This window comes from Notamacropus eugenii, chromosome 5, assembly GCF_028372415.1.
Source record: "Notamacropus eugenii isolate mMacEug1 chromosome 5, mMacEug1.pri_v2, whole genome shotgun sequence".
NCBI classification, from domain to species: Eukaryota; Metazoa; Chordata; class Mammalia; order Diprotodontia; family Macropodidae; genus Notamacropus; species Notamacropus eugenii.
Genome location: NC_092876.1, coordinates 87,887,084 through 87,911,483, shown reverse-complemented (window position 1 = coordinate 87,911,483; position 24,400 = coordinate 87,887,084). Strand labels below are relative to the sequence as shown.

At 40.0% G+C, this 24,400-nt stretch overlaps 1 pseudogene; it reads left to right on the top strand.

The window, feature by feature from the left end:
• LOC140507530 (interferon-induced very large GTPase 1-like) overlaps positions 1 to 24,028 on the top strand; it is a 29,274-nt pseudogene extending 5,246 nt beyond the window's left edge.
• Positions 24,029 to 24,400: the final 372 nt, after the last annotated feature.

The following is a 24,400-nucleotide window of genomic DNA, read 5'->3' as shown; positions in this document are numbered from 1 at the left end:
TTTTTAGTATGTTATTTTCTTTAGTATTTTTTTGTGCTTCTCTTACCAAGCTGTTAATTTTCTTTTCCTAATTGTCTTACACCATTGTAATTTCTTTTCGCATTTTTCCTCTACCACTCATTTCTTTCTTTAACTCTCTGAGGAATTCTTGTCAGGGTTGTGTTCAATTAGCATATTTGTGTCAGGCTTTGCTTAAAGTTGTTTTCACACTGTTGTCTTCATCTGAGGGTGTGTCTTGTTTTTCCCTACCACCATACTAGGGTTTTATGGTTAAATTCTTTTATGTTGTTATTTGATTATTTTTCCAACCTATGTCTTGACTTTGAACTTTGTGTTAAAGGTGGACTCTGCTGACCTGGGCTGGGGGAGGCACTGTCCCAAGCTTCAGGCTTTTTTATGCTGCTTTTTTCAGAACTAGTTCTGGGGGGGTTTCAAGTTTTTGGTGCTTCCAAGGTGTTGTGGTCTAGGGAGAGGTGTGTTCACTCCTTTTCTTATCTGTACTGTGTTCTTTACCCAGGAAGGGTCCTTGCTTCTTTGTAGCTACAAGTGTGAGTGCTTGGCTCTGGAACTGTAACCAGTTCCTTGATGCTCCTCTTTTCTTGGCATTACTCCTGTTAAGGCATTGTAACAACCACACCAGCATTTCTTATTGCCACATCTCAATGTTTACTGGTACTCAGCTTAGCATACACTAAAACATCCATGGCTTTTTCATAGATAGTGTAGAACAACCCTTCCTGTACTTTTATTAGATGAGGTTTTTTGAAGCCAAGTAGAGTAATTATACTTATTCTTATCAAATTTAATCTATTAGCATCTGTGATAATATCTACATGTCATCAAAGCGTTTTGCAAAGACTTTCACAAGATCCTTTCAGTCAAGATAGAGAGAAGTCTTATGTATAAAAGAACAGCTAACAGAAGTGGTTGACTAACTAGTCCTCTGCTACTTTCCTCTACACTTGGAGTCGGTTCAAAGCTAAGCACTTCATCTGTTACTTTGATATCAATACCTCTTTTTCCCTCTGGAACCTTTCTGCAGCAGTCCAATTTTTGTCGTTCATCTTCAATCTCTCCCTCTCCTTTGGTTTCTTCTTCTATGATTACAATCATGCTCATATCTCCTCTACTACATAGTAAATTTTCCTTAGTTCTTTTAAAAAAAAATTCATCTTTTTTTTTGCATTCCAAATTCTCTCCCTTCCTATGTCTCCTCCTTTAAGCATTGAGAAAGTAAGCAGTATTGTAAGTCATGCAAAACACACATCCATATCAGCCATACTGCAAAAAAGAAAAAGTAAGAAAAAAAAACAACCCAGTATGCTTCAGTCTACATTTAGAGTTCATCACTTCTGTCTCTGGAGGTGGACAGCATTTTTTTTATTACAGGGTTTTTAAGAATTGTCATGGATAAAAGTAGCTAAGTCTTTCATACTTGATCACCATCATGATATTGCTATTACTGTGAGCAATGTTCTACTGGTTTTGCTCACTTTACTCTGCATCAATTCATATAGGTTTTCCCAAGTTTTTCTGAAATTGTCTTGGTTGTCATTTTTATAGCACCAATAGTAATCCATCGCAATTGTTTACCACAACTTGTTTGCCTATACCCCAGCTGAGGAGTATCCTCTCAATTTCCACTTCTTTGCCACCACCAAAAGGAACTGCTGTAAGTATTTTTGTACATAAAGTACATATATGTCCTCTTTTTTTGATCTCTTTGGGATACAGACCTAATAAGTAGTATTGGTAGGTCAAAAGGTATACAGTTTTATAACCTTTCTGGCATTGTTCCAAATTGTTCTCCCTTATCCTTGGACCAGTTCACAACTCCCCTGACAATGCAAAAGTATGTCGGTTTTTTTTTTCACATCAGCTCCTGCCTCTGTCATTTTCCTTTTCTGTCATGTTAGTTAATCTGATAAGTGTGAGCTGGTACCTCAGAGTTGTCTCAGTTTTTTCAAGCATTTTAATATAACTATTAATAGCTTTGACTTATTTTTCTGAAAATTGTCTGTTCATATCCTTCGATCATTTATTAACTGGAGAATCATTCTTATTTTTAGAAACTTGGTTTTTATCAGAGAAATTTGCTGTAAATTTCCCCCTAGTTTCTAGTTTCCAATTTTTTACCATTTGTTTTGTTTCTGCAAAAACTTTCTAATTTTATGCAATCAAAATTATCCACTTTCCCTCCCATGATTTTCACTATCTCTTATTATTTATTATAATACTTACTTCCCTTATTCATAGATCTGACAGGGAATTTTTCCCCCAATGCTCCACTAATTTGCTTAATCGGTAATTGTTCATTTCTAAATTACATACTGACATACCCTTGTTTCGTATTTGGTGTGAAATATTGGTCTATATTTAGTTTCCCCCAGGCTGTTTTCTATTTTTTTCCAGCAGTTTTTAACAAATAGTGTATTCTTGCCAGGAAAATTTGAATCTTTTAGCGTATCAAAAATAGATTAGGGTAGTCATTTACCTCCATATATTATATACCTAATCTATTTTTAATCTGAGTAACCACTCTATTTACTAGCCAATATAAGATGGTTTTGATAATTACCACTTGGAAATATAGTTTGAAATCTGCTCTTCCCTCCCCCTGGTCTTCCCTCCCTTCTATTACCCCCTCCCCTATGCCCATCCCCCTTACTTTCTCGTAGGGAAAGATATATTTCTATACCCCATTGCCTGTATGTCTTATTTCTTAGTTCCATGTAAAAACAATTATTAGCATTTGTTTTTCAAACTTTGAGTTCCAAATTGTCCCCCTTCTTTTCTCCCCACTCACTCTCATTGAGAAGGTAAGCAATTCAACATAGGCTATACATGTGTAGCTTTGCAAAGCTCTTTCGTAATAGTCATGTTGTGAAAGACTATATTTCTCTCTATCCTATTACAGTCCCTGTTGTTCTGTTTTCTTCTTTGCCCCTGTCTCTTTCCAAAAGTGTTTCTTTCTGAATACCCCCTCTCCCAATCTATGCTCTTTTCTATTATCACCCCCCCCCCCACCTTCCTCTTCCCTCATATTTCCTGTAGGCTAAGATATCCAATTAATTGCGTACGTTATTCTCTTCTTAAGCCAAATCTGATGAGAGTAATCTTCACTCATTCCCTTTCACCTCCCTGCCTTCTCCTGCATTATGAAAACTTTCTCTTGCCTCTCTTATATGAAAGAATTTACTTCATTCTCTCTCTTGCTTTCTCCTTCTCCAAATATATTCCTCTTTCACCTCTTAATTTTATTTTACAGATATCATTCCTTTATTCTCAATTCACCCTGTGCCCTCTATCTAAATCTTTGACACTGTTAGACTTGAGGGCTTATGGAAAATTGTGTCAAAATCTAACTGCCTGGAGAAGTTCATCAATATTATATGTTAATTTCATGATGGCATGTTTGCTCAGGTTCTGGATAACGGACAATGCTCTCATGCCTTCCCAGTCACCAATGGAGTGAAACAGGGCTGTGTGCTTGCTCCCATGCTTTTTAGCATGATTTTTCCAGCCATGTTGTCAAAATGCTTTTAATGAGGATGAACATGGCATCAAGGTAAGTTACAGCACTGATGGTAAATTCTCCAAATTGAAAAGTCTACAAGCCAAGACCAAAGCAGAGGGAGTGTTGGTGCATGCTTTTCTGTTAGCAGATGATTGTGCACTCAGTGCAGCTTCTGAAGCTGAGGTGCAACAAAGTATGGATTAATTCTCTGCTGCCTGTGCTACTTTTGGCCTAATAATTAGCACCAAGAAAACATAGGTGCTCCATCAGCCACCACCACACCATCCTTACGGGGAACTATTGGTTACAACAAATGTTGAAGTTTTGAATGCTGTGGATAAGTTCACTTACCTTGGTAGTGTACTTTCCAGGGATGCACACATTTGACAATGAGGTTGATGCACACATTGCCAGGATTAACTCAGTGTTTGGGAGGCTCTGAAGAAAAGTTTGGGAGAGGAGAGGTATTAGACTGACTACCAAATCGAATGTCTACAGAGCCGTTGTGCTGACCTCGTTGTTATATGCTTGTGAAACATGGACAGTCTACCAATGCCATTCCAGGAAACTGAATCGCTTCAATCTGAACTGTCTTAGGAAGCTTCTGAGAATTACTTGGCAGGATAAGGTACCAGACACTGAAGTCCTTGTTTGAGCTGGTCTGCCAAGCATACAAACTATGCTTCAGAGAGCACAACTCCAATGGGCTGGCCACGTTGTTCTAATGCAAAATGGATGCTTGCCAGAAAGACTATTTTATGGAGAACTCACATGGGGCATGCAATCACATGGTGATCAGAAGAAGAGATAGAAGAATGCTCTCAAGGTCTCTCTCAACACCTTTGGATTTGGCTGTGCAACATGGGAGACACTGGCACAGGACTGCTCAGGATGGCATGACCTCATTAGAAAGGGTGTTGTAGTCTTTGAGAAAAACAGAATTGAGATAGCACAAAAGAAATGTAGGATGTACAGATTTGGGGTATCCACTCCAAATATTCACGTGGACTATCTGTGCTCAACCTGTGGTAGAGCCTTCTGAGCTTGGATTGGTCTGATCAACCACAGTCTGACACATTGAAATTTCACTGTATCGTGTTGATGTCATTTTGGTCCTCTTTGAAAATGAAGGACAGCAATCAACCAATCTCTCTCTCTCTCTCTCTCTCTCTCTCTCTCTCTCTCTCTCTCTCTCTCTCTCATCTTTCTATTTCCTACAATTATCCTCATACTGAGAAAGTTCCATGAGTTACAAATATTATATTTTCATGCAGGAATGTAGACAGTTCAATTTTAATAAGATTCTTATGATATCTCTTTCCTGTTTACCTTTTCAAGCTTCTCTTGATTCTTATATCTGAAAGTCAAATTTTCTATTCAGCTCTGGTCTTTTCAGCAAGAGTGCTTGAAAGTCTGCTATTTCATTGAATGATCCTTTTTTCCCCCTTCAGTATTATACTAAGTTTTTCTGGGTAAGTGATTCTTGGTTTTAATCTTAGCTCTTTGACCTCTGGAATATCATATTCCAAGCCCTTAATGTGTCCCTTAATGTAGAGGCTGCCAGATCTTGTGTTATTCTGATTGTATTTCCACAATACTTGAATTGTTTCTTTCTGCCTGCTTTGTAATATTTTCTCCTTCACCTGGGAACTTTGGCCTTTGGCTATGATATTCCTAGGAGTTTTCTTTTGTGATCTCTTTCAAGAGGTTATTGGTAGACTCTTTCAATTTTTATTTCACCCTCTGGTTACAGAATATTAGGGTCGTTTTCCTTAATAATTTCTTGAAAGGTAATGTCTGAGCTCTTTTTAGGAGTATGGCTTTCAGGTAGAACACTAATTTTTAAATTATATCTCCTAGATCTGTTTTCCAGGTCAGTTGTTTTCCACTAACATTCTTCACATTGTCTTCTACTTTTTCATTCTTTTGGTTCTGTTTTATGATTTCTTGATTTCATTTAAAGTCATTAGCTTTGAAACTCTTCAGGGGAGGAGCCAAGATGGAGGAGTAGAAAGATGCACATATGCTTAGCTCTTACCCCACAGCCCATAAAATACTTATAAGGAAGAGCTCTCAACAAATTCTAGAGCAGCAGAAGCCACAGAACAACAGAGTGGAGATTTCTGTCCCTGAGAGACCTGAAAGACCAATGGGAAAGGTCTGTTCTGCACCAGACGCAGAGCAGAGCCCAACCCTGCCTTGGCCATGTGGCACTGAAAGGAGCAAATCCAAGCAGGCTTCAGGGATGGAATCTCCAGCAGCACTGCAGATCCCTCAACCCACAGTCACCAAAGGTCAGTGAGAGGGTCTTTTCAGCTGACCAAGAGGGGAGCAGGGTATCCCCATAACTCAGGGCTCCTCAGGTGGCAGCAGTAGAGGCAGCAGCAGATGGGGCTCCCAAAGCAGGCGGTAACCTGCATCCATTGTTGAAGGTCTCATAGTAAACCCCCTGAGGGAATTGAGCCCTGGATGGCAGAACTGCCCCCACCTGAGCAGCTGGTCTTAGTCTCATACTGAATAGCAGTCCTGCCCCTGCCTAAAACCCCTTAGGCTTTGGAGCAGCTCATTGGAATCTTAGCCCCCAGGTGCTGGCTTGGCAGAACTGGAGGCGAGGTAGTTGTGGAGAGGAAGCTCAGAAGTCAAATAACTGGCTAGGAAAATGCCCCAAAACGGGAAAAATATAAGACCATAGAAGGTTACTTCCTTGGGGAACAAGTGCCTCCCCTTATCCTTTCAGATGAGGAAGAACAAAGCATATTGTCAGAGGAAGTCAAGGCCTCTGCCTCTAAAGGGAACTTAAACTAGGCTCAGGTACTAGAAGACCTTAAAAAACAAGTTAGCAGCTTACTAAAGGAGAGCCAAAAAAATGCTGAGGAAAATAACAGCTTTAAAAAGAGGCTAACTCAACTGGAAAAAGAGGTCCAAAAAGCCAATGAGGAGAAGGAGGTTTTAAAAAGCAGAATTAGCCAAATGGAGGAGAAGGTTCAAAAGCTCACTGAAGAAAATAATTCTCTGAAAGAGAGAATTGAGTTCAGGGAAACAAATGACTTTGAGTTAAACCAAGCAGTTAGTCAACAAAACCAAAATTTGAAAAAATGGAAGATAACGTGAAACAACTCATTGGAAAAACAACTGACCCGAAAAATAGATCCAGGAGAAATAATTTAAAAATTATGGGACTACCTGAAAGCCATGATCAAAAAACGAGCCTAGACATTATCTTCCATGAAATTATCAAGGAAAACTGCCCTGATGTTCTAGAATCAGAGGGCAAAATAAATGTTGAAAGAATTCACTGATCACCTCCTGAAAAGACCCAAGCAGAGAAACTCCTAGGAATATTGTGGCCAAATTTCAGAGTTCCCAGATCAAGGAGAAAATACTGCAAGCAGCTAGAGAGAAACAATTTGAGTACTGTGGAAATACAATCAGGATAACACAGGATCTGGCAGCTTCATCATTAAGGGATCATAGGGCTTGGAATAGGATATCTCAGAGGCCAAAGGAACTGGGATTGAAACCAAGAAACACTTACCCAGCAAATCTGAGTATAATACTTCAAGGGAAAAAATGGTCCTTCATTGACATATACGACTTTCAATCATTCATGTTGAGGAAAAGACAAGATCTGTATAGAAAAATTTGACTGCCCAAGACAAGAATCAAAAGAAGCATGTAAAGGAAAACAGGAAAGAAAAATCATAAAAGACTCTCTAAAGCTGAACTGTTTGCATTACTACAGGGAAAGAAAATATTTTTAACTCTTGAATCTTTTCTCAGTATTTAGATAGATGAAGAGATTGTACACACACACACACACACACACACATACACATAGATAGATAGAGAGTAAAGAGTGTGTTATATCAGAAGAGATGATATCCACATAAAAAATAAAATAAAATAAAAAATTAAGGGGTGAAAGAGGAAAATTCCAGGAAGAGAAAGAGAGAAATGGAATGGGGCAGGCCATATTCATAAAAGAGATAAGAAAAATCTTATTCAATGGAAGAGATAAGGGAGAAAAGGATTGGGGGGAAATAAAGCTACTCTCTCCACATGTGGCTGAAGGAGGGATTAGCATGCTCACTAAATTTGATATGAAAATTTATATCACACAACAGAAAAGAAGGAGAAGAGGTGACAGGTGGGGTGAGGGAATGGTTAGAACAGAGGGCTTATGGGAGAGGGAGTCACTAGAAATAAACACTTTCTAGAAGGGACAAGGTCAATTGTAGGGGAAAAAAATAAGGGGGAATAGAGTAGGACAGAGGGCAATATAATTAGTACTACACAACATGACTATTACAGAAGTCTTTTGCAAAAGAACAAATATTTAGTCTCTATCGACTTGCTTCCCTTCTCAGTGGGGCTGCGGAGGGAGAGGGGGAGGGAGAGAAGTTGGAATTCAAAGTATTAGAAACAGATGTTCAGAATTTTTATTGCATATAATTGGGAAATAAGAAATACAGGGAATGGGGTATAGAAATCTATCTTGCCTTACAAGAAAAGAGAGAAGATGGGGATAAGGGAAGGGTGGGATGTGATAGAAGGGAGGGTACGTTGAGGGAAGGAGTAATCAGAATGCAAGGTATTAGGGGGAGGGGAGTGATGGGGAGAAAATTTGGACGTGTTACTAAGTGAGGTAAAAGCAATTAGTATTAAAACAATTGACTGAATTAATTGCTGAGAATAAATCAATGACATCTTTAGTTTTGGGAAAACAATTTCAGTCTAAATTTCCTAGAGGAAGGTAGCCTCGGGTAAAATTTGGCATTGATGGAAAAGTTAAGGTTTTAATGATAAATTTGATTTTATGACTGCTATTTAATCAGGAATTAGAACATGCATAGAAAGGCATGTAAGCCACTTAAGACTTGCCTCAAAAGATGTTCCTTAGCCAAAGTGAAATTATAATCATGTTTGAAACCTGGTCATTAGAACTTGCCATTTTTTAGATACTATGTTAGTATTAAGTGACTGTTCTTCTGAGTCTAACTCCAGGTATAGGTAGCAAGAGAGGTGATCTGAGCCTTCAATCCAGGATGCCAGTAAGCTGGTGAGATGCTGGTATGAACTGCAAAAGGTGATCTCATAGGAAGGGTGGGCTGAGGTAGGATTCTCCTGACTCACTATCCCCACTGACACCTGCCAGTCCTTAAGCCTGACTAAATGCAAGTGAATAATCTAATCTTGCCCGGAAATGACATGAAGTTGGGGAGATATTGTATCCGTGCAATGTGCAATTTCCTATAGTCAAAAGATTTGCATGCTTAATACCAGATCTATTCAATTATAGGTTATTGGTAGGGGAACATCCGAGGTTAAGTCTAAAATTAAGCTATTAGGCATAGGATTTTAGACCAAGAACAATAAGTTAGGGTCCTTTAATTCTTAGCAATACTGTGGAGACAATTAGATGAAGAGCTTGTGAAGTTAGCAACTTAAAGTTATTTGTGTCTCAGTTGGTTAATGTTTAAAAAAAAAATTCTTTTGTGGCCCATATTGTAAATGCTTTAAAAAGAAGTATCACCTGACCAAAAGTTTGAATTGTTTCATCTATTATAAACTGTGTTAAAAAATGAAAAAGAAAAATTTAAAAAAAGAAAAAAAATAAAGTCATTACCTTCCATTTGCTCTTTTCTAATTTTTAGGCAATTATTTTTTTCAGTGAGCTTTTGGACCTCCTTTTCCATTTGTCCAATTCTAGCTTTTAAGGCTTTTTTCTCCTCATTCATTGGTTTTTCGGACCTCTTTTGTAATTTGGGTTAGTCTATTTTATAAGGGATTATTTTCTTCAGTATTTTTTCAGGTCTCCCATAGCAAGCTGTTGAGTAGATTTTCATTATTTTCTTGCATCACTCTCATTTCTCTTCTCAATTTTTTCCTGTGTGTTTCTTTATTTTTAAAATCCTTTTTGAGCTCTTCCATGGCCTGCAATCAATTCATATTTTTCTTGGAGATGTTTGATGTAGGAGCTTTGACTTTGTGGTCTTCTGGTTGCATATTTTGATTTTCTTTGTCACCAAAGTAAGACTCTATAGTCTGGGTTTTTTATATTGTATGTTCATCTTCTCAGCCAGATACTTGACTTTTTTAGCTCTTTGTCAAGGTGGCATTTTGCTTTCAGGTGGTGGGAGTGGGGAGGTTGTACTGTCCCAGGCTTCAGGGGTTTTGTATCAGCCACTCAATCCCCCACCGTATGTGGGCCCAGAGTTCTGGAAGTAGACACTGCTGTTGCTGCTGCCACCACAGTCACCCTACCCCCCCTAACTCCCCCCGCCCCAGGGCTGGGAATGACTCCAGGTGGAATGTGCAAGTGCTCCTCTTTAGCCCATTTCCCCTGGTGTTTTCCCACTGACATTCTATGCTGTAGGTTGAGATGTCTGAAAACTGTCACAGCTGCCCTTGCTTCAGTCCCATTAGATCTGCTCTGGCCCTGTCTATTCTGGCACTGACTGCACCAGACTATTCTCTGCTCCCAGCCCAGTGCTATATCCCAACCCTGTCCAGGTTGTGTTGTTTGAAAATGTGTTCCACTTTCTCATTTTGTGGGTTCTGTAGCTCTAGAATTTTTTTGGAGTCATTTTTTCCAGGTATTTGGAGGGGATTGGGGGGAGAACTCCAGAAAGTCTCTGGTTTTTTCTACCATCTTGGCTCTGCTCCCAGGAACCACTTTTTTTTCAGGGAACTTTTATTTCTCTTTTTTATATCTGGCCAATTCTGCATTTCAGTTTTTTTCTTCAGTATTTTTTGTTCCTCTTTTTTTTTATTACTATGTTAATTCTCTCTTCATAATTTTCTTGTGTTGCTGCCATTTCCATGCCTAAATTTTCTTCTATTGAACTGATTTGATCTGTAAAATATTTTTTTGCTCTTTTTATTGCTTTCTTTATTTCTTCTAGGAATTCTTATTGGACTCATGTCCAATCTGTATTTTTCTTTTGTGGCTTTGCTTGTAGATATTTCCATGTCATTTCTTTTTGTTTGTCTTATGTGTTCTTGTCAACATAGTAGTACTTAATAGTCAGGATTTTGTTGCTGTTTTTTGCTCATTTTCCCACCTTTCTTTCTTCCTTTCTTTTCTTCCTTCCTTCCTTTCTCTTTCTTTCTTTCATCCTTTCATCCTTTCATCCTTTCTTTCTTTCTTTCTTTCTTTCATTCTTTCTTTCTTTCTTTCTTTCTTTCTTTCTTTCTTTCTTTCTTTCTTTCTTCTTTCTTTCTTTCTTTCTTTCTTTCTTTCTTTCTTTCTTTCTTCTTTCTTCTTCCTTCCTTTCTTTCTTCCTTCCTTCCTTCCTTCCTTCCTTTCCTTCCTTCCTTCTTCCTTCCTTCCTCTTTCTTTCTTTCTTCTTTCTTTCTTTCTTTCTTTCTTTCTTCCTTCCTTCCTTCCTTCCTTCCTTCCTTCCTTCCTTCCTTCCTTCCTTCCTTCCTTCCTTCCTTCCTTCCTTCCTTCCTTTCTTTCTTTCTTTCTTTCTTTCTTTCTTTCTTTCTTTCTTTCTTTCTTTCTTTCTTTCTTTCTTTCTTTCTTTCTTTCTTTCTTCCTTTCTTCCTTTCTTTTCCTTCCTTCCTTCCTTCCTTCCTTCCTTCCTTCCTTCCTTCCTTCCTTCCTTCCTTCCTTCCTTCCTTCCTTCCATCCTTCCTTCCTTCCTTCCTTCCCTCCTTTCTTTTTAGATTTCAACATTCATTTTCACAAAATTTTGAGTTCCAATTTGTCTCCCCATCTCTCCCCTCCCCCACCCCATAACACCTTGCTTTCTGATTACCCCTTCCCTCAATGTGCCCTCCCTTCTATCACACCCCACCATTCCCTTATCCCCATCTTCTCTCTTTTCTTGTAGGGCAAGATAAATTTCTATACCCCATTATTGTATTTCTTATTTCCCAGTTATATGCAATAATAATTCTCAACATTCCCTTCTGATACTTTGAATTCCAACTTCTCTCTCTCCCTTCCTCCCTACCCATCCTCACTGAGAAGGCAAGCAATTCAATACAGGCTATATATGTGTTGTTTTGCAAAAGACTTCCATAATAGTTGTGTTGTGTAAGACTAACTATATTTCCCTCCATCCTACCTTGTCCCCTACCTTTTTGTTCTATCCTCTCATTTGACTTTGTCCCTTCCAAAAAGTGTTTACTTCTAATTGTTTCCTTCTCCCATTTGCCCTGCCTTCTCTCACCCCCTTATCCCACTTGTCACCTTCTCCCCTACTTTCCTGTAGTGTAAGATAGATTTTCATACCAAATTTAGTCAGCTTGTTATTACCTCCTTAAGCCATATGTGAAGAGAGTAAGCTTCACTTTCCACCTCTCATCTCCTCGCTTTTCTCTTCTATTGAACAAGATTTTTCTTATCTCCTTTATGAATGATAGCCTGCTCCATTCCATTTCTCCCTTCCTCCTCCCAATATTTTCTTCTCTCACCCCTTAATTTTATTTTATTTTTTTATGAATATAATCTCTTCTGATTCAACTCAACCTGCATTCTGTGTGTGTATGCGTGTGTGTGTGTGTGTGTGTGTGTGTGTGTGTGTGTGTGTGTAATCTCTCCACCTACTCAAATGCTGAGAAAATTCTCAAGAGTTACAAATATTATCTTTTCATGTTGGGTAAACAGTTCAGCTTTAGAAAGTCCTATATGATTTCTCTTTCCTGTTTACCTTTTCATGATTCTCTTGATTCTTATGTTTGAAAGTCATATTTTCTATTCATCATGAATGCTTGAAAATCCTCTATATCATTGAAAAACCATTTATTCCCTTGAGGTATTATACTCAGTTTTGCCGGGTAGATGATTCTTGGTTTTAATCCCAATTCCTTTGACTTCAGGAATATTCTTTTCCAAGCCCTATGATCTCTTAATGAAGAAGCTGCCAGATCCTGTGTTATCCTGATTGTATTTCCACAATACTGGAATTGTTTCTTTCTAGCTGCCTGCAATATTTTCTCCTTGACCTGGAAACTCTGAAATTTGACCACAACATTCCTAGGAGTTTCTCTTTTTGGATCTCTTTCAGGAGGTGATTGGTGGACTCTTTCAATATTTATTTTGCTCTTTGGTTCTAGAATATCAGTTTTCCTTGATAATTTCAAGAAAGATAATATCTAGGCTTTTCTTTTGATCGTGGCTTTCAGGTAGTTCCATAGTTTTTAAATTGTATCTCCTGGATCTATTTTCCAGGTCAGTTGTTTTTCCAATGAGATGTTTCATATTATCTTTTATTTTTTCAATCTTTTGATATTGTTTTCTTGCTTTATCTCATTGTCATTACCTTCCCTGAACTCCAGTCTCTCTTTTAAAGAACTATTTTGGTCAGTGAGCTTTTGAACCTTCTTTTCCATTTGGTTAATCTGCTTTTTAAAGCCTCCTTCTCCTCACTGGCTTTTTGGACCTCTTTTTTCAATTGATTTAGCAGATTTTTAAAGGTTTTATTTTCCTCCGCATTTTTTGGGTTGTCCTTTAGCAAACTTCTGACTCACTTTTCAAGTCCCTCTATGGCTTAAACCCATTTCATATTTATTTTGGAGGTACTAGAGGCAGGAGCCTTGACTTTCTCTGACAGTATGCCTTGTTCTTCCTCACTTGAAAGGATGGAAGGAGATGCCTGTTCCCCAAGAAAGTAACCTTCTATGGTCTTATTTTTTTCCCCCTTTTGGGTATTTTCCCAGCCAGTTACTTGACTTCTGAATCATTTGTCAAGAGAGGGTCCCAGTGCTCCTCCTCACCCCAGCCCTGTGCTCAAGGCTGAGATTCATATCAGCTGCTCAATTCCCTCAGAGGCTTTAAGCTCAGCTGCCTGGACAATGGACCCAGGGTGCCTCTTTGGCCACAGTGGCCGCCTGTGACGTGTTGCTGCTGCTGCTGCTGCTACTACTACCACCTCTGCTGCAGCCTGGGGCCTTTCCCTCTGGTCCAGCTGGGAAAGCCCTCCCACACTGATCTTTGGAGCTTTCTTTGTCACTTGTGGATTGAAGGATCTGGGACCGTCCCTGCTGGGAATTCTGCCCTGGAGGTCTGTTCAGGTCCTGTTCCTCCCAGTGCCATGTGGCCAGGATTGGGCTCTACTCTGCTCAGTGTCCCATGAAGTAGACCTTTCCAGTTGGCCTTCTAGTTTACCTTTGTCTGGACACCTCTTTCATTCTGTTGTTTTGTGGCTTCTCCTGCTCTAGAATTTGTTGAGAGTCATTTTTTACAGGTATTTTGTGGGCAGTGGGAGAAGTGCTACAGTATATGAGTCTTTCTACTCTGCCATCTTGGCTCTGCCCCCTGCTCCTTATTTCTTGACTTTTAAATTTGTGATGGAATTGGGTTCTGCTCATCTCTGTGGGAGATTGTGATCACCATCCCAAGCTTTAGGCTTTTTTGCCCTGCAGTTTTCACCGATGGTTCTGGGGATCTTTAAATTTTTGGTGCTTCCAAGGTGAGTGATGTAGGGAGAAATGTGGTCACAGCTCTCTTGCTCTGTGTTCTGATCCTTACAAAGGTAAGGTCCTTGATCCTTCACCACCTAGGTGGCTTACACTCCTTTCTCAGTCCTAGAACTACTATCAGGAATTAGTGCCCCTGTTCTCTTTGTACCCTAGAACTTTTCCATCATGACTACAAGCAATCCTCTCCATCCTGGTACTGTGACACAGAATTGGATAGTAGTCAATGGAGTTGCCAAGCACACCCAGTCCTGTGCTAAGTTCCTGCACATGAGTCTCGTATACTCTCTTCCTGGTTAGTTGTCCAATACCTCATACTGTGATCTGTGCTTATCTTCATCGCCGTGGTATAGAGCTTTCTTCTTAAACTCTTAAATTGTCCTGAGCTGGAAAAATATCTCATCCTGATCTATTGTCAACTATAACACTCTGGAATTTGATTTGATGCACTATGTTAAATTTGTTGGGAAGGTAATGTTGGGAGAGTTCAACTGGAGTTCCCTGTATTGCTCCATCTTGTCACCACCTCCCTATGGTAAACTTTCAGTGGCCCTTATTACAGTTTAATATGTTAGCCTATTAATTTTCTACCTTTCTCTGCCAAGCCTCCACAAACAGCAATCTCTCCTTTCTAGATGTCTTTAGTTGTTTACCATTCTACTCATCCTTCAGGTTCCTAAATAATGTGGAAATTGATCCTACCATATAAATCACCAGTGATCATAGAAGTCATAAATTAAAAGGCCTCTTGGTATTCCTCACAATCCCTAACCTTTTAATCACATATGCCATTATCAGTCATCTTCTTCATATTCTTTTTCCACTTATGTTATGCAGTATTGGTTCTCTGGTTTTTTTTCCCTAAATATTCTTCTCTTAAAGAAGAAGAAAGATCAATGTATTAATATTTTGTTCAGTCATTTTTTCAGCTATGTCTGATATTTTTGTGACCCCATTTGGATTTTTCCTGGCAAAGATACTGGGGTGGGCTGACATTTTCTTCTATAGCTTTTACAGATGAGGAAATTAAGGCAAACAAAGTTAAGTGACTTGCCCAGAGTCACACAGGTAGTAAGTATCTGAGGTCAACCATGAATTCAGGAAGAGTCTTGAATCCAGGTCACCTAGGAGCACCTTTCTGATATTAGAGGGAGGCAAATTGCAAGAAATAGTTTCCTAACCATTGTGACTGTTTAAAAATGGAATGAGCTGTCTAAAGTGGTAGTGTGTTTTCTGTCTCTTGATGGGTACTTGATATATTGAAGGGAAGGCAAGTACTCACTTGTCACCTCCACTTTCTTCTCCCTTCTTTACAACATTGACTCTCATGTGAGTTATATGTCCCCTTTAGATTGACCTCTTGAGACCACCTGTCCTATCTGCTGTATTTATCTCTAGTTTCCCCTCTAGGTAGCACTGCTTTTCTTTGGAAGCTCTCTCAAAACAAACAAAATGCCCAATGTCTTCATCTCCTATTGATACTTTCTTCTTTAATAGTAGCAGTTGATTGACTATCCTACCTGAGTCATTCAGGCAAAGTTGTCCAAGCTTATGTAGGTATATATGTAAACCAACCACCTTATAACTAATTCAAGTCAAGATATCAGATCTCTAACTTCCAGGCCACTGGCCTCCCAAGAGAGAATAGAAGCAGTGATTCAATCACTCAGACTTCTTTATTTCCCACCAACCAACTGGATCAGTCCAAATTCAGAGTTTCATCCCCTAATTTCCAGCTCTCTCACCCAAGGGAGAAAATAAAATTGACTTTCTAGTTGGGGCCCAGAGTACACCTCTTTTTGCTTTGGGAAATGATAAGAAAATCTATTCTCCTATAGCAAACAAACCTTCTCTTCATTATGCAAAAATATATTCAAAATTCAAAGCTGCCAAAGTAAAATATCCTTTGTAATGCTATCACTCCTTCTTCACTTATTCCCATTAACCTCCACCCTGCTTCTTCATGTATTTATCTTACTTGGTTCTCCCCTTGCCATGTGCAATCAAGAACCATATTGTATTGCTAGCAAATTTCCCCTCATATGGGAGTTATTCTTCTCCCATACCATCTATTTCCTTACAAACACGGAATCTAGGTTCCTTCCAGAGGACACAGTATTTCTACCCAATCTGTTATAAATGATGCAAAAGTAATGATATCTTTATGAGAAAAGAGTTTTGGTTAAAAAAAAAAAGAGATTGGCACTTCTGATTAGAAAATGCGACACCCCCCTCCCCCAATTTTGAGGTATCATATCATGCCTATCAGATTGGTTAACATGACAAAACAGGAAAATGATGAATGTTGGAGAAGGTATGGGAAACCGCTAATGTATTGTTGGTAGAGTTGTAAACTGATCCAACCATTCTGGAGAACAATTTGGAACTATGCCTAAAGGGCTGTAAAACTGTTTATACCTCTGATCCAGCAATACCACTACTTGATTTGTATCCCAAAGAAATCATACAAAAAGGGAAAAGTACCCACATGTACAAAAAATATTTATATCAGCTCTTTTAGTCATGGCAACAAATTGGAAACTGAGGAATGAGGAATGAGGAAACTCCTCGACTGAAGAATGGCTGAACAAGTTAGGAGCAAGTATATGAATACAAAGGAATACTATTGTTCCATGGTGAGCAGGTATGGAGTGGTTTCATATGTGTTGTGACAGAACTGTCTCAAAGAATTCAGAGTCAGACCACCTCTCATCCAAGGATAGGCATTTATTGAAATTGACACCTCTCATGAAACAGGGAGATCCAAGAAGAACCAGCAACTTAATTAGATAAGGCAGACAATTTTATGTTGCAGTGATGCTGATTAGACAACAAAAATCATGAATATTAAAAAGGCAAGAGGGATTTTTTGAGAGATTCGGCTATGGGGGAGGGGTCCCCTCTATGGTTTGGTAGTCGAACATCCTAGTCATGCTAATTTTTGATTGGCTAGCTATTGTGGTCTTGTCAGGTCAAGATGAATAGTTAGGTATTGTGGTTCTCTCTTGTGCCAAATCGATGATGTGATTGTGGTTGAGTACAAGGATACACTTGTTAAAATATGTGAATTGAATCTGGGGCAGTGGCTAGCTAGGAGCAGTGTTTATATTGAGTTGAGGGGTTTATGTTGCTATTAAAGCTAGATTGTGTGGAGAAATCAGGACATGTCTGCTGTTCATGGGCCCAAAAGCAAGTTAGAATATTGGAGCTGGAGGCAGTTTTATTAGGATTCCATCAGGTGAATCTGAGAAAAACCTGGACTTATATGAACTGATGTTGAGTGAAGTGAAGTGAACAGAACCAGGAGAACATTGTACACAGTAACAGCAACATTCTGTGATGACGAACTTTGATAGACTTAGTTATCAGCAATGCAATGATCTAAGACAATTTCCAAAGACTCATGGTGGAAAATGCTATCCATATCCAGAGAAAGAACTATGGAGTTTGAGTGCACATTGAAGGTTACTATTTTCTTGCTTTTTTTTCTTTCTCATGGTTTTTCCCTTTTCCTCTCATTGTTCTTTTACAGCATGACTAATGTGGAAGTATATTAAAAAATAATGATTGTGAAGGAGTTTATCAGTAATGATGTTAGGATTTCAGTGGACGAAGTATAATGTCTTTGATGATGAATTGAAATTGGTCTGGTAAGGGGTAATCTCATCTGAATATGGGTCTGACCAGTTTTAAAGAACCAGCATAACAGGAAAGAGGTAAGAATGATATTTTGGCAGTAGTGCAAGGAGATGGTTGATTGAATAGAAATTAGATTTTGGGAGAGCTTGGAGCACTGGATGAGAAGACATTCTTTCCTATAAGTAGATCAAGGTGGATAGCAATGAGATGGACCTTAGAGTAAATTACATTCAGCTAAATAAATACTTAAGCAGCTGCTGTGTATAAGTACTTATGCTCAGCACCGGGGAGAAAATGATCAAAACTGACAGAGTCTCTCACCTCAAAGAGCTCATATGTAATTGGGGATAATACAACAAATAATATGAGGCATGGTATGTTGGAGGAAAGGAGAAATCTAGTAAAAGTGTCATAAGAAATTTCCAAGAGTAAAAATCACTTTCAAATGGGATAATCAAGAAGGCTTCCCCAAGCACAGCAACTAAACTAAGCTCTGAAGTGAGGATTTCAACAGTTAGAGACAAGGAAGTGGATCATTGCATTTAGGTAGATTGAATTACATGATATCATGGAGAAACCTATAAACAATTCAGGTGGAATGTAGAATGATGGAATGGTAGCAATGTCAAATAACGTAGGAAAGGTAGGCTGGGTGCGGATAATATAAGGCCTTAAAATCCAGGGTAAGGATTTTTATACTTATTTTTATACTTAGGTCTGAATAGAAAATTTCCAAATTAGCTTAAGATGAACCTCTTTTAGGGCAAAGACACAGAAAGCTACCAGAAATAGGAGAGATTTTCACCTTACTGAACTGAAGGGTGTTTGCTATTCTTGATGGGGAGAGGGGATTGAATCACCTGATTTATTTAAACCATTTCACATTCTTGTCCTCACCTCTATCCTCCACATAGCTTTGGTCTTGCTAGACTCCAACTGCCACAAACCCAAATAAGGAGGCCTTTGTGCTTCCATATGTATCATCCACATACTGTTGGGGCAGGAGAGGAGAGTGAATATTTCCTGTAGAGCTCCTTCTATAGATTACACCATCAGCACATATCTTTTGTGCATCATTTTCCCCAAAGTAAAAGCAGGTTTTGACTAATTCATGTTCTGTTCTCTCTTGTAGCCATGTCTACACCAGGGAATAATGGTGATGAACCACCACAGTGAGACCCAAGAAGAAGAGAGCTGGAGGAGAAGCTGAGAGAATTGGGCCTGGATGCCCAGTATTGGGCACCTAGACTGCAGGAATACCTGGGTGTGACTTCTTTCCAAGCTTTACAACACCTACAACAGAGGGAAATCCTGAAACTAAAATCCCAGGCAAATCATCCTTGGGAGAAAAGGGCATTGGAGAAACTACTTCAGCTGTCAGGTGACCAGGCCTCAGAGAAGATTCAAGAGAAACGTTGGGGGACAGTGAAGGAGAGACAAGAGAGAGCCCAGTCAGTTTTGAGGGAGCTGAGGGTGACGCAGGTGGCAGGGAAAAGCCACCAGGAGAAAATTGTTAGGGAGAAAGAAGAGGAGCTGAGGAAGGCCATGGAGATCCCACTTGGGCCACTCCCTGAGAAGCCCCTAAGGGAGGTCATAGAAAACATGAACAGACACCTTAGTCTCAAGGAGGGCACACTCTTTCATAGGGAAAATCTTCCTGACAAGGAGTTCCTCAAAAGGGTATCAGGTGGCCTGGCCCTGCAGGGCATTTACCGAACCAACTATCCTGAGGATCTTTTGGGGATGAGAGAAGAACTGCTCAGCCTCCCAGAGAACTTCTTCCTGCTCAGCCCAGCACAGGGAACAAGGATGGAAACAAAAGAGTTTCTGTCTTCTCATGAAGAGTCCATGTTTACTGAAAGCATGGAGAAACTGGGCTTCAGTGTGAGCTTCTTGGCTAAGGGTGGAGGTTGGGGATTTAACCTGGAGGTCAGCACCAATGACACCAGATCTTCTGATTCTAGAGAGGTCCATAAGTCACGCTCTGAACACACTTACAGCTGTACCACCAAGTTCTGCTATATCCCACTGGCCTCCTGCCACTTTTCACAAGACCAGCTCCATCTTTCCAGGTCAGCTCTTCAAGAGTTAAAGCAGCTGGAGAAACTTCTGAATTACTCCAATGGTCCAGATACCCAGCAACTACTGAAGCATAGATGTGAGGCATTTTTCCAAAGGTTTGGCTCTCATGTGAACCAGGGCCCATTGCACTTCGGAGGAGTGTTCTGGTGGAAAGCTGTAGCTGAGGGTTTCAAAGCAAAGGATCTGCAAGATGTGAAGCAACAAGCCTCAGAGGCACTTGATGTGTATGTTGGAGGCAGCTACAGTGGATTTGGGGTGACAGCTGCAACCAAAGTAAATGTATCAAAGTCTCAGTCCCAAATGACTTCTCACAATACAAACTCCACTAATTTGCTAGCAAGATTCCGCATGTCTGTATACCAAACAGGAGGCCCCCCAGAGGTGGATTCTGTCCAACAGTGGAAAGCTGGTCTTGTTTCCAGTAATGGCACCTGGAGTGTCATTGACCGAGGTTATAAGCTAGTACCTGTTTGGGACATAATTCTGTCTAACCACAGAAAAGATTTTCAGGATCCTCTTCGAGTAACTCACTGCCTCACAGACATTTACACAGTTCTGACTGGCCGAAGTGCAAAGATGGAGAAGGGAGAGGAGTTACTGAGTGCAATAGAAGATGCCTGGTCTTTTGTAGAAGAAGTGAAATCCTGGGAAATCACTGAGCCTGAGGAGAAACTGATGAAACTGCTAGACTTCAAGCAAAAGCTGAGTGAGAAAACTAGGAACTCTAACATCTGGGTTAATATCTGTCTCAAAGACTTGGCTCTGCAGCAGTTCTTGGTGGACATTTTCAGTTTTTGCAAGGACTTCCCAGTTCGTGAAAGCAAATTCATTAAATCCCAGTTGTGTAGCCTTCTGTATCCTCATGTCTATCAAGTGAAAGACTTCCTACAGAGTCACTCAATTATGCAATGGGTTTTCTACTCAGAAAAGGAACAACAGGAGACATGTGTCACAGAGTTTGGTGACTACATTCAGATCTTAAAAAATGCAAAGAATGATCTTGAAATAAATCACAACTCAGAGTCCTCAGGAAAAATGGAAGAAGCTCAAAGAAAGGCTACTTCTAAGATCAGTTTGTGTCTCAGCTCCTTTCTAAAGGCCCTGAAACAGGCAGGGGAGTCAGGCACATACTTGCTGCTACTTTCCATTGCAGCTGGTGTAGGATACAAGGAGGAAAATCAAAGCTTCCATCATCTCCTAGGATGTGAAGAATTAAATTTCCTGTTACGTGAAATGAAGGAAGCTCATGAAAAATACCAGTACCTTAATAAGGAATGTGGCTCTAGGGCTCAAGCATTCCTATTGTTCACAGGGCTCACAGTAACTCCTGGATCCATGGGTGTTTCTGCAGAAGAAAAGATGCAACGTTTGAAGCTGATGCAATCTCACATGGGACTCTCATGGTCCAAAGAAGTGCTTCGTGTCCTCTTGAAACCAAGAGCCAGTCATGATTGGGAAACTCTGGAGAAAAACCTGAATTTCCTCATAGATGGAGATTATGAAGCTACAGTGAACAGATGGACCAGGTGAAGAAAGGACTGGACAGTGTTTCTCAGAGAAAGAAAAAGAACTCTAAAGCAGAACCAAGTACCATCATTCATGAGGAAGTGATAAAAAATTCCCAGTTTCTAGAGCTAGCCAAGAGACTTGGTCTGGAGCATTATTATCCAAGAAAGATGTGCCGTGACAATTTCCATCTAATTCACAAGGCCTCTGTGCATGACAATCAGCCAGACACAGAAAAACAATTGCCATTTTATTTCCTACAGAAGCTGTTGATGCTAGATTACCAACTGAGATACTTGGTCTGTAAAGGTGGTGGAGACACAGCAGGCAGTGGGACACCAACTCTGACAAATCTTGAGGCTAACGTTTCAGATCCTTATGATGATTTATCTGATGACAGGATCACACCCTCTCTTCTCTTGTCCACAGGCCCACCCCACATTCACCTAATGGACACCCAGATGATGATTTTTCATTGTGCTGATGATTTCATGAGACAATACATTTCAAACAGACTTTCCATTTGTCAATTTGCTCTCCCCCTTGTGGTGCCCAGTCCCTGTACTTCTGTAGTAGAATTCCCCCTGTGGTCTCTCAGCCAAATCAAGAGAAGCTGGAGACAGGTGGAGAAATCATCAGGAGAAGACACAGTCCTTAATTTTAATAATCAACTCATCTCCCAGGCTCCCATTCCCATTGTGTCCTTTATAAGAGTTGTGAGTTCTGCTTCTTCTTCCAAATCTCAGATTTTGAACTCTCTGCTAAGCACAAACATGATGCTTTTTTTCACCGTCACTGCCAAGGCAGCAGCAAATCCTGCCTCTTAATGGGAGGGATGGTAGAGATCTCCTGGTTCTGTCCAGGAGCGAGAGATGAGGAGAGATTTGAAAGGTGTGTGGCCTTCACCAATCTCCGTGGAGATGCCAAAGATTATGAGAAACAGTTCAAATTTCTGCAAAGAATTGCTTCAGTTACAGTGGTCCTTGTGTCTGCTTCTGATAAAACTGAGAGGACTATCCAAATGGTCCGGGACCTGTGGAAATCAACAAAACCTTTGATTTATTTGTTTGATGACAAAGATGAGAATGCATTCAATGATTCTGGCCAGAAAGTGAGGATTGGGATTAGGAATAGAAATGAGGCTGAATTAATGGATGAACTCACGAGTGTCCTCAATTGCTTGCTGAAGTCTTCAGGTCCTCTCCTCAGTCTGGAAGACTGTGCTGACATTGCACGGCACCATGGCTTTCTTGTAGATGTGGACAGGAAGGAGTGTCAGGAGGCTAAGAGAAAGGCACAGGCTTTGCTGGCCATCATGGAAGAGATGAAATTTTCTGAAATGAAGGAGAGATTATTCCCCCTTCAAGGGGAGTTTTGGCACCAGTGGTGTAAGAAGGACAAGGAGCTTTGTCACCTGAGAGAGAAGGGGAACTGCAGCCTTGAACAGCACAAGAGTGAGATTGAGGCAGAAAAGCAAATAATTAGACAAAAACAGCTAAGGAGAGCATTTCCTCTCAATGACTTGATGAGATCTGTGCTTGAAATCCTCCAGTCTCACTCAGAGAAAGACAACAGCACTGAGCTGTACTTCCTACAGTGGCTGAGTACATTCATGGACAACCTGACCAGAGGTCACCTGGAAAAACTCCAGAAGAGGTACAGCCAGTTGTGGTCCCTGGTGCTGGCAGAAAATCACAAGGGATCCAATAGTACCTCCTTGAAACATCACCAAGTGGAACTAAAAGTTGTCTCCAAGAAGATCAGGGATTCCTCTTTGGGTAATGAACATCTCCTGAGAGAGATTGGCCAGATCTATGAAGCTTTGGAAGAAACTTCATCTGAAGTGGACACTGTGTTCTTCTCCCTTCCTCAAATTGCTGCTGACCTGATGATCTGTGGATATCCCCTTGAGCTGATGGATGGGGATGCTTCCTACGTACCTCTGAAGTGGGTGGCTGCTGTTTTTGACAGATTGATTGAGAAAATTGGAGACCAAAAGCTCTTTGTTCTCTCTGTTCTTGGCCTCCAAAGCACAGGGAAATCTACTCTGCTGAATGCTATGTTTGGCCTGCAATTTAATGTCAGTGCAGGGCGATGTACACGAGGAGCTTACATGCAGTTACTGAAAGTGGAGGAGACACTGTGGGAGGAGCTAGGCTTTGGCTTTGTCCTCGTGGTTGACACAAAAGGACTGAGGGCCCCAGATTTCACTGGTAAATCACAGAATCGGGACAATGAGTTGGCCACTTTTGTTATTGGACTTGGAAACTTGACCTTGATCAATATATTTGGAGAAAATCCTTCAGAAATGCAAGATATCTTGCAAATTGCTGTCCAGGCCTTTCTGAGAATGAAACAAGTGAACATTTCCCCACCCTGTCTCTTTGTCCATCAGAATGTAGGAGAAATCACTGCTAAAGATCAAAACATGGAAGGAAGAAGGTGACTACAGCAGAGACTGGATGAAATGGCAGCTACAGCTGCAGAACAGGAACAGTACCCTGGTATTACCTGCTTTAATGATGTCATTCGGTTTGATGTCAACACTCATGTCCATTACTTTGCTCATCTATGGGAAGGGGATCCTCCACTGGCCCCTCCTAACCCTAGTTATAGTCACAACATCCAGGAACTAAAAAGAGGAATTCTCCTGGCTGCCAAAAAAGAATCCAAAGGCAGTATCCTGAAGATGTCTGAGGTGAAAGTCCAGATCCACGATTTGTGGAAAGCCTTGGTGAATGAAATCCAAAAAAGAAGAAAATGACACATATGTAAAAAATATGAATAGCAGCTCTTTTTGGTGGTTGTAAAGTTTAGAAACTGAGGCAGTAGCCTTCAATTTGTCAATTTCTGATTAATTTATGTCTTATAAATATGACAAATTACTATGGTGTTATAAGAAATGATGAGGGGATTTGTTTTAGAGAAAACTGAGAAGACGTATATAAAGTGATACAAAATTAAAGTGTGGACTCAAGAGGACAATTTATACAATAAAAACAATATTTTAAAGATGACTTTGAAATACTTAGGAACTCTGATCAACACAACGAATAATCACAATTCCAGAGGATTCATGACGAAGCTTTCTACCTCTTTTCAGAGAAAGAGATAATAGACTGATCCTACTTTCCTCATGTGAGAATGTGGTAGAGTATAGAATATGTCTCCAGTTGTTTTGGAGAAATGTTTGTACTTCTATTCTTATAATATCTGCTACCTATAAGA